The sequence below is a fragment of the Dipodomys ordii genome, unplaced genomic scaffold, assembly GCF_000151885.1.
Source record: "Dipodomys ordii isolate 6190 unplaced genomic scaffold, Dord_2.0 Scaffold40, whole genome shotgun sequence".
Lineage (NCBI taxonomy): Eukaryota > Metazoa > Chordata > Mammalia > Rodentia > Heteromyidae > Dipodomys > Dipodomys ordii.
Genome location: NW_012267256.1, coordinates 1269118 through 1278280, shown reverse-complemented (window position 1 = coordinate 1278280; position 9163 = coordinate 1269118). Strand labels below are relative to the sequence as shown.

The 9163-nt window shown below is 50.1% G+C and overlaps 1 protein-coding gene across 1 annotated transcript in view; it reads right to left on the bottom strand.

Moving 5' to 3' along the window:
- Positions 1-9163, bottom strand: part of Tle1 (transducin-like enhancer of split 1 (E(sp1) homolog, Drosophila)) — a 109116-nt gene that overhangs the window by 81976 nt on the left and 17977 nt on the right. The window lies entirely within an intron of this gene.

Here is a 9163-nt window from a genome sequence, read left to right as displayed (position 1 = left end):
CCCCCCCCCGCCCCCTCCACACCTCTTTTTAAGACTACTTCTTCACAGTTAAAAAGCAAATCTCCATCAGGGCAATAAATATAATACGTTCTACAGGGAAGCCCAAAGCAAACGGGAAAAAAAAATCACTTCAGGCAAAGAAAAAATGTGTGTTGTACGAGAGACTATTCCTGCTCACAAGGACTAACCAAAAATATACATAATTAAAAGTACAATAAAGAAAAGCCCAAGATTTCATATGCTGAGTCACATCATCTTATTTCATAACTTGTTAGCGTGCTGTCTTAAGATACACTACAGAAACAATCAAGAAAAAGAGGAAGCACCTAAGAACAATTTATCAGTCAGGGACCACCACAAGTTCCCACACAAGTTCATTTTCCAAGCGGACAAGTCCCTCTGTGTGCCCATGTGTGCTTTTAGAAAACATCGTAGATATTCCTTCCATTAATTATGTGGGTTCCAGGGCATGTCAGTTCTGGTTTCCCAGAGCACCAGAAACCAAATTTAACCCCCATCTTCTGTTACGCTGGCCTGCCCTTGTGTGGCTCCCGTGGGGCTGAGCTGGTTCAATAATGCTGCAAGAACAAAATAGACTTCCTGCCATGTGGACTGTGAGACCCAGTAACCCGCCAGGGAATAGAGGTCAGTGTTGCACTTTGGGTTATTACGGAATCGCTGGAGATGATCTGTGGTAAGGATGAGAGGAAAATCGAAGGCTGTGAGAACGCAGCAAATGGCTTGACCTCAGACCAATTTTCATCTCTGTCTGTCTAACAGACACGTGGCTAAAAAGCCTCCCGGCCCTCCTCCTGGCTCCTCGGCTGTTTTCAAATCAAAGCACAAGCCAGGAACCAGCCAAACAACACTATTGATGAGGGAAAGAACCTCTTCAACCTCAGGCCAGGCTGCTCACCCAGGCTGCAGGTCACCCGCGGAAGTGTGGAAGGCACATTTGCAAGCAGTACACAGACATTTTAACAAATACAGCGACCTCATCTTCGCTGCACATACATGCAGCATGTTCACACCTGCACCCCCCCAAAAGACAGACATCCACCCGATTTCTACCAGGTCTGATAACACACAGGCAAGGGAAAAGCAGTTCTGAAAACTGCTTTTTGGTTTTTGTTCTGGGGCCTGTGTGAAATGAAGAGCGGCGCACTGCCCCTCAGCTTCATCAGTCCAGGCTAGCACTCTACCACTTATGCCACACCTCCACGTCCAGCTTTTTTGCTGGTTAACCGAGACTTTTAGGCTGGCAGCCCCGCCCCACCCCCACCCCCAATAGCTAGGACTACAGTAGGATTACCAGTATTGGTCTTCTTTACATTTTCAATGTCCAATTAAAGCTACTTGATCATTATGATGGCATTTCAATCCTTAAATACAAAGTACCCTGGGGAACCCAGGGCCCAGTCATCACTGAAACCAGGGGAGAACATCAGGATCCGGCTCTTCACAGCAGTCTTCCCAGCACTGGTGTGGCTGAGCTAACTTAAGGTAACCAGCGCTGTGCCGTATACAGGTTTAGGCCCTCTCAGTATATCAATGTCAAACAACATCGTGTCAAGCTAAGATTCAATTCAGGTAAGTACCACTGCCAAATTTTCTTGTTCCCAGACCGGCTTTAAGATTATTTTATTGCTTAAAATTTAATTTGTTCCAACTCGTGTTGCCATGACAACGTAGGCTAACCCGCAAATCATTTGGGTAATTGGATATCTTATCTTTCTATTGCTCTCAAATCGAATGATTCTGCTGGAATTGTAACAGCCAATCAAATTTACGGTCCTCCTGAGTAATAGACTTGGAAAAGTAGCCACATTCGTCTTCTTTTTACAGCCGTATTAGCTAGGATGCGACAAACAAGAGAACCGGGTCTTCAAACTCCACTCCAAATTACCAGTGGTGTCACTACCAATGTTCTCAGGGCACAAAGTCTGCTCAGAAAGTCCAGCCCTTCTACGTGGATTTCATTCTACTTATCCCATGCTAAGTGTGAGCAATCCCAATCAGCAATTGGACGGAAACTGAGTGATCCTTCAGAAGCCAATCAGAAAAAAGTAAGTTTAAAAACAACCGGGGGGGGGGGGGGGGGGAGCTGGTTACTCATGCCTGCAATCCGAGCTACTCAGGAAACCTGAAAATCATGGACCTGACAGAAAAGCCTGTGAGACTCTTACTTCCAACTAATCAACCAAGCAAAATCTGGAAGTAGAGCACACGTACTCAAGCAGTAGAGTGCCAGCCTTGAGTAGGAAAGGCCATGTGAAAGCCCAAGGCCCTGAGTTCAAGCCCAAATACCAGCACAAGGGGTAGGCCCTCCTTCCGCTTCATTTACTCCACTGACATCACAGCATCTAGCGTCGTCAACTGAAATACAGGTTTCTCTCTGGATTCCAAAGTCGACAGCCCCCCCGTGGCACTGCTGGTGCGGTTTTGGCCTCGGTCAGCTAGGAGGCACAGAACTTGGAAACACTGCCGTGGTTGGTTCCGGTTTCCACAGAGCTTTGCGAAGGCACTGGCTCTGAGGGAGCTAGATCGGGGCCCAGCCTCCGCAGAGCCGGCCCGCTTACAAACGGAGAGGCCCTGGAAGCTAGGCCCAGCGGCGGCCAAAGGGCTAGTCAACAGCTCAGGCCTCCCCTAGACAGCAGGGCTGGGCGCTTCTCAAATGACAGAACCCTTGAGCTTTTCAGACACCCAAAGCAGGCAGCTGATCTGGTAAGCAGCTGCTAGCACAACCTGAGCCGTATTTGCCTTTGTCGCAAATACCAGACACACAGTAATTTCCCTAATGCTGGCGGCCTAAATTTCCAGCCACAGCCATAACCCCAGCTACACAGGAGACTGACATGAGGCCAGGTACCATAATCCAGCTACTCAGAAGGCTGAGCTCTGAGGATCACAGTCCAAGGCCAGCGAAGGACAGAAAAAAATCTCCCAGACTCTTGCCTCCAATTAACCACCAAAAATCTGAAAGTAGAGCTGTGGATGACATAGTAGAGTGCCAGACTCAACCAAGAGCTGGAAGGAGAAACGAAGGACAAGAAGCATGAGCACATGAGCACAATGCTCCCTCCTCTCCCCGCACTGTAGACTTAGAGGGTGCCAGTGTGCATGGCCTTCTCCCTTGAGATGATCCTAAGCCACATGGCTGCCAGAACTGGGTAGAGAGAAAGGAAAGACCAGCCTGCTGAAAGAAGCCTGCTTATCTGTGGCTCTGCTTTAGCAGGCCCATCACATCTCATCCCTGCCTTTGATTAGTAAACAGCACCCGTCTGGTCTGCTCAGCACCCTGGCTACGGAGGGGAAGTAGCTGGAGGCCCTGACCACCAGGTGAGTAAGGGCCCACATCCATTCCTGTCTCCTTTGTCCATGCCCCCTATGTGTCCTGTTCCAGCAAACCCCTTCTTGGTGTAAAACTGCCTTCTTGTGAGACCCCCTGGAAATTCTTCTCAGATGCAGATCTCAAGTTCCTAAAGTGTGCGTGCAAAGTGGGGTGCTGAAGAAACTCCTCCTCCTCCCCTCAGCCTGCAAGTGGGAAGGTCACTTGAGCTCCACCTGGAGGAGTTCAAGACCAACCCGGGCAACACAAGGACCTCAGAAAATCACCTTCCAATACATCCCATCCCAAAGACTGCTCTTTCTTTCCCCCTGTGAGGAAGTATCAGAACTATCGAGCGTCAGGGCTCCACACTGGGACAGGCAGCCGAAGCGCCCCCGTCCATACAGTAGATGAAAACCAAAACCACAGCTGAGGAAAGGTGTGCACAGACCTTACAGAGCAACTCAGACACTTTTTCTTGACCTCCTAATACAGACATGAGGATGCCATGATGCTTCACATCAAAGAAGCACACCTCTTCCCCTTAATTTTGCCAAAACTCACTGCAATTAAAATGAACCAAATGTTTGTTGTCCATCCATCCTCTTACAAAACTCACCGTGCTTCCATTTTCCCTGATAGTTATAATCTTTCAAATTCTTGCCTAGCCAAGGACACATTTTGCTGGCTGACTAAGGCAATTTAATTCCTTTAGACGCTTTAGAGTCCAAAGCCAGAGCAATGGCTATTAATTTATACTTTTCTTTTTGAGCCTACAGATAAATATTTATGACCTTAGAAGGAAACAAATAGAAGACTTACAAAAACCAGGAGCTGGTGGCTCACACCTGTAATCCTAGCCACTCAGGAAGCTGAGATCTAAGGATTGCAGTTCGAAGCTAGCCCTGGCAGGAAAAGTCTATGGGACTCTTACCTCCAAATAACCAATAAAAAAAGCCAGAAGTGGAGCTGTTAGCTCAAAAAAAAAGTGCTCGGGCCCTAAGTTCAAGCCCCAGTGCTGGCATACGTGTGCACATAGTTCACAACTGCACTAAAGGTGCACAGAAAAGGAGGAGGGCTTGGAGAGAGGGCAATGTGTAAATAGTCAGACTGCAGGCCCAACAGCAGGGGCAGGTGGAGACCTAAAGGGACTGTGAACAGATTTAGGTAACAGAGTAGGTAACCGCTAGGGACCCGATACCAGGAACCGGATACCAGGAACCGTCTACCATCCAGATCATCCCTCCGCCTCATTCCCTAACCCTGTTTCCTAAGAGAACAAGAAAATCTCCACCCAAACTGCACACCATCAGGGCCAGGACAACTCACATTATCCCGCTGCAAAGTTTACTCTGTAAAGTTTACTCGACAATATCGAACAAATAACTGCCACAAGGCTGAAGCAGACAGACAGCTCTCTGAGCTGGGTGTGGTGGTGCACACCTGTAATCTCCGCACTTGGAGGGTTGAGGTGAGAGGATCCTGAATTTAAAGCCAGCTTGGACTACACAAGCAAAACCATCTCAACAAGGTGGGACAAAGCTCAACAACTATGTGAGCGCGCGGGTGGGCGGAGCAGCACTTGTGGCTGGGGCAAACACGCCGGCCCTCCTCCTCCTCCACCCCAGACCAAGACAGAGTGGCGCTCAGACCCCTCTCCGGAGCCGGAAAGCCCTTCTTATTTTCACTCGCTAATCCAGAGAAGCCTTTCAAATGGCACAAATACAGGCAGCTGCATTTTGTTCTCGAAATCAATTTTCTCCCTAGACATCAACTAGATGTTCCCGCACAGAGAAAGAACAGCCCTTCCCTTCTAATTCAAAAATCCATACTGCCACTGCCCTTGCAAACTGCTAAACAAGCACTATCGGCAAGTCACTTGTGTTCTGTAATGTATTTACTACAACCCCCACAGCCGCCTCCTGATGGGCCCTTCCGCCCGCCCGGCGTGAAGGCGTCATGCGCTGGCTGGCGGGTCACCTGCTGCCTGCCCAAGGCTTCAGGGCCCGGGCTGGGGGAGGAGCCAAGGCCGGAGCCCTGCCCCGCTTGTCCCTGCTGACACGGCTCCCCCAGAACCACCCACTACTGAAACCCTGTACCCACCCCAGCCTGGACAGGCTCCTCTAGCAACAGCATGTCCCCTTTCCTGCCTACCGACTCTCAAGCTGTTTCCCGAGGAAACACGCTGGTCCCACCTTAAAGGGGCCATTCATTAAAGTCGCCTTAAAGGGCCAGGTGGAGGGGCGGGGGAGGAAGGAGGGGAGGCCCATACAGGATGGGACCGGTCTAGTTTCTGTGTGAGTGCAAATCTAAGCCTTCAGGTGACAGCTGGAAAGAAGGCACACCACCACCTGGGACATGGATCAGGATGCACTGCACTTACAGTCATTTGCTGAGCTGAAACCCTTTGTACAACTATGTCAGGATAGCAAAACTGAGACGGAATTCACAGCACCCCACAGAGTGGTCCACCACCTGATACACCATGTCAGAAATGCGAAACAAGGGCCAGCAAGGGATACTGTGAAGACCTGTTACATGAGAAATCCCGAAACAGACATGGAGACCCCGCCTTCCCATCAGGAGGGAGGGGGAGGGGCACGGGCTGTGGGAGGCACAGGTGTGGTGGGAGGGGGAGAGGCACAGGTCGGGGGGAGGGGCACAGGTGCGGGGAGGGGGAGGGGCACGGGCTGTGGGAGGCACAGGTGCGGGGGGAGGGGGGAGGAGGAGGGCAGAGCTGGGGCTGTAGGAGGCACAGGTGGGGGGGGGGGGCTGGCGCAGGGCTGTTAAGGGACACAGGTGCATCTCTGATAGGAGCTGGCCAGGCCGGCTCCAGCCACCATGCAGGGGGGTGTAAGGTGGGAACAGATGGAAGTCTACAGTGGACTTCCCTCTCCATTTCTGTGGAAGCGTGACCACGCCCAGGTTGATCCCGCAAGAGTCTGTTCAGCCTCTGGACAGCTGTGGTCATCTAAGCAGCCAGCGATGCTCCATTCCCACCACGGCAGTGCGTGCTGTGCTCGATTCACAGCAGCGCCCCGGCCTCCGAAGCATGCTGCTTCTGTTCTCTATGAGTATAAACCCAAATATATCACCTTAATTATGCTCCTCATTAACAAGCCTCAGTGGATAGTCTAGTTGTAAATCATTTGTTCCAAAGACAACAGCAGAGTAAGTGGGTGGATAAGACTACTGGAACTGGCTAAACAGCTTTCATTTTTAATGTTAGCATAAGGACCTGCAGTATTTGAGAACTCTTGTTTCAAGTTTTTAATCTGGCTGAAGAATCCTGAGATGTGCACCAACTACCTACACCAGTGGGCAGGGCTACCTTGTGTGTTTGTATATTAAAAAATGTACACAGTGGGGCCAGTGTGGTAGGGCATGCCTGTAATTCCAGCTTCTCTGAAGGCACAGATCAGAAGGACTGCAGTTTGGGGCCAACCAGGACAGAAAGTTCACAAGACTTCCAGTCAACAAACAAGCTGGCCTAGTGGCTCACACCTGCAACCCCAGGCATTGCAAGAAGCAAAAGAGGTGATGGGAGCTGGCCCCGCGCCAGAAGCAGGAGACCCCATCCAGATAAAAACTAAAAGAAAAAAAAAGAGAAGACTGAATGGATCAGTGGTAAGCAGAGCACCTGCCTAGCCAACAGGAAGCCCAAGTAGCATCAAATACATACACTTTTAATACCAAAGTTTTCACATGTGAGAGACCCAGCATAGTTGCAATAGTAGCTACACTCAACACAATACATACAGACTCACACAAAAAAAATATAGATACATCTGTAATTTGTATTGTTCACATACAAGTAATGCACCTCTACTTACATACAGCTCACTGGGAAGGTAGACCAGACACACAGCTCATACTCAAGCTTCCAAAAGAAGCAATGGAGTGACAGTTTAAAAAAAAAAAAAAAAAAAGGAGGGGAAGGGAGGGGAGGGGAGGGGAGGGCTGAAGAAACCTTCTAACAATGACAGCAAACATGCAGTACCAGGCACTACCAGCCACTCTCAGAGCCTTGCAGCAAGCAGGCAGTGTGTCTAAACTGGACCCTGAGGGACTTTGAGGAGACACAAAGTGTGACAGAAAGGCTTGGACTTTTACAGTGGAACTTGAAAACACGCAATGTACTTCCAGCCTGAAGACCCCATCTGGCAGGATTGCAGGGCAGAGAAGAGGGTAGTGCCAAGTAAGAATGGAGGAGAACTAACTCAGGGTCAGACAGAGGGGGAGAGAGGCAGATGCCACAGCCCCAAGCCCTTGAATGTGTCCTGCGTGCACAATCTTACAAGCAGGCAGGAGGGCGGCAATGCCTGCAGGGATCCTCCCACCGAGAGGTACAACCAGGGGAGACATGGAAGCCAAGGACACCACCGAGCACCTGGAGCTTCTCCATTTAAATGGCCAATGTTATAGATACACCCACAGCCACAGCCCTCTGCCATACAAATGAAAAGTAGGTACGCAAGCGCCTTGGTGGTTTGCGCTCAGACCCTGGCAGGATGGACAGTGGGAGGGCCTGCTCTCAGCGCATCTACTACCACATGCATCCCAGCAACAAGTTCTCACAGACTCACCAACGGATAATGAGGGCTTGGTGAGTACCTCCCGCACACCCAGGAAAGATTTTAGGGATGCTCAGCAGGCTGGACACACAGCAGTCTCCTTCCCTGCACCCCTCCCCGCCATGTCCCACAGAGAATAGCTTTTCTACCTGCAGATGAAAGTCTACTGAGTTCAGTGGAACAAAATGAACCTGTACCCATCTGCGTTCTGCTACAGTGTTCTGTAGTAAGAAATGTGACACCTCAGTATACATCTCTATGTAGGTGTATATGAACATGTGTGCACACACATATAATACTGCAAAAATAACTTAAGCACACTGTGCTTCCCACCTGATGTGACAGCTCTAAGGGGAAGCAGTGCTCACACCTGTAACATCACACTGCTCTAAGGAGAGTGCTCACACCTGTAATGTCACACTGCTCTAAGGGGAATGCTCACACCTGTAACGTCACACTGCTCTAAGGGGAGTGCTCACACCTGTAACGTCACACTGCTCTAAGGGGAATGCTCACACCTGTAACGTCACACTGCTCTAATTGGAGTGCTCACACCTGTAACGTCACACTGCTCTAAGGGGAATGGTCACATCTGTAATGTCACACTGCTCTAAGGGGAAGCAGTGCTCACACCTGTAACGTCACACTGCTCTAAGGGGAGTGCTCACACCTGTAACGTCACACTGCTCTAAGGAGTGCTCACACCTGTAACATCACACTGCTCTAAGGAGAGTGCTCACACCTGTAATGTCATACTGCTCTAAGGGGAAGCAGTGCTCACACCTGTAACATCACACTGCTCTAAGGAGAGTGAGTGCTCACACCTGTAACGTCACACTGCTCTAAGGGGAATGCTCACACCTGTAACGTCACACTGCTCTAAGGGGAGTGCTCACACCTGTAACGTCACACTGCTCTAAGGGGAGTGCTCACACCTGTAATGTCACACTGCTCTAAGGGGAGTGCTCACACCTGTAAAGTCACACTGCTCTAAGGAGAGTGCTCACACCTGTAACGTCACACTGCTGTAAGGGGAAGCAGTGCTCACACCTGTAACGTCACACTGCTCTAAGGAGAGTGCTCACACCTGTAACATCACACTGCTCTAAGGGGAATGGTCACATCTGTAATGTCACACTGCTCTAAGGGGAAGCAGTGCTCACACCTGTAACGTCACACTGCTCTAAGGGGAGTGCTCACACCTGTAACGTCACACTGCTCTAAGGAGTGCTCACACCTGTAACATCACACTGCTCTAAGG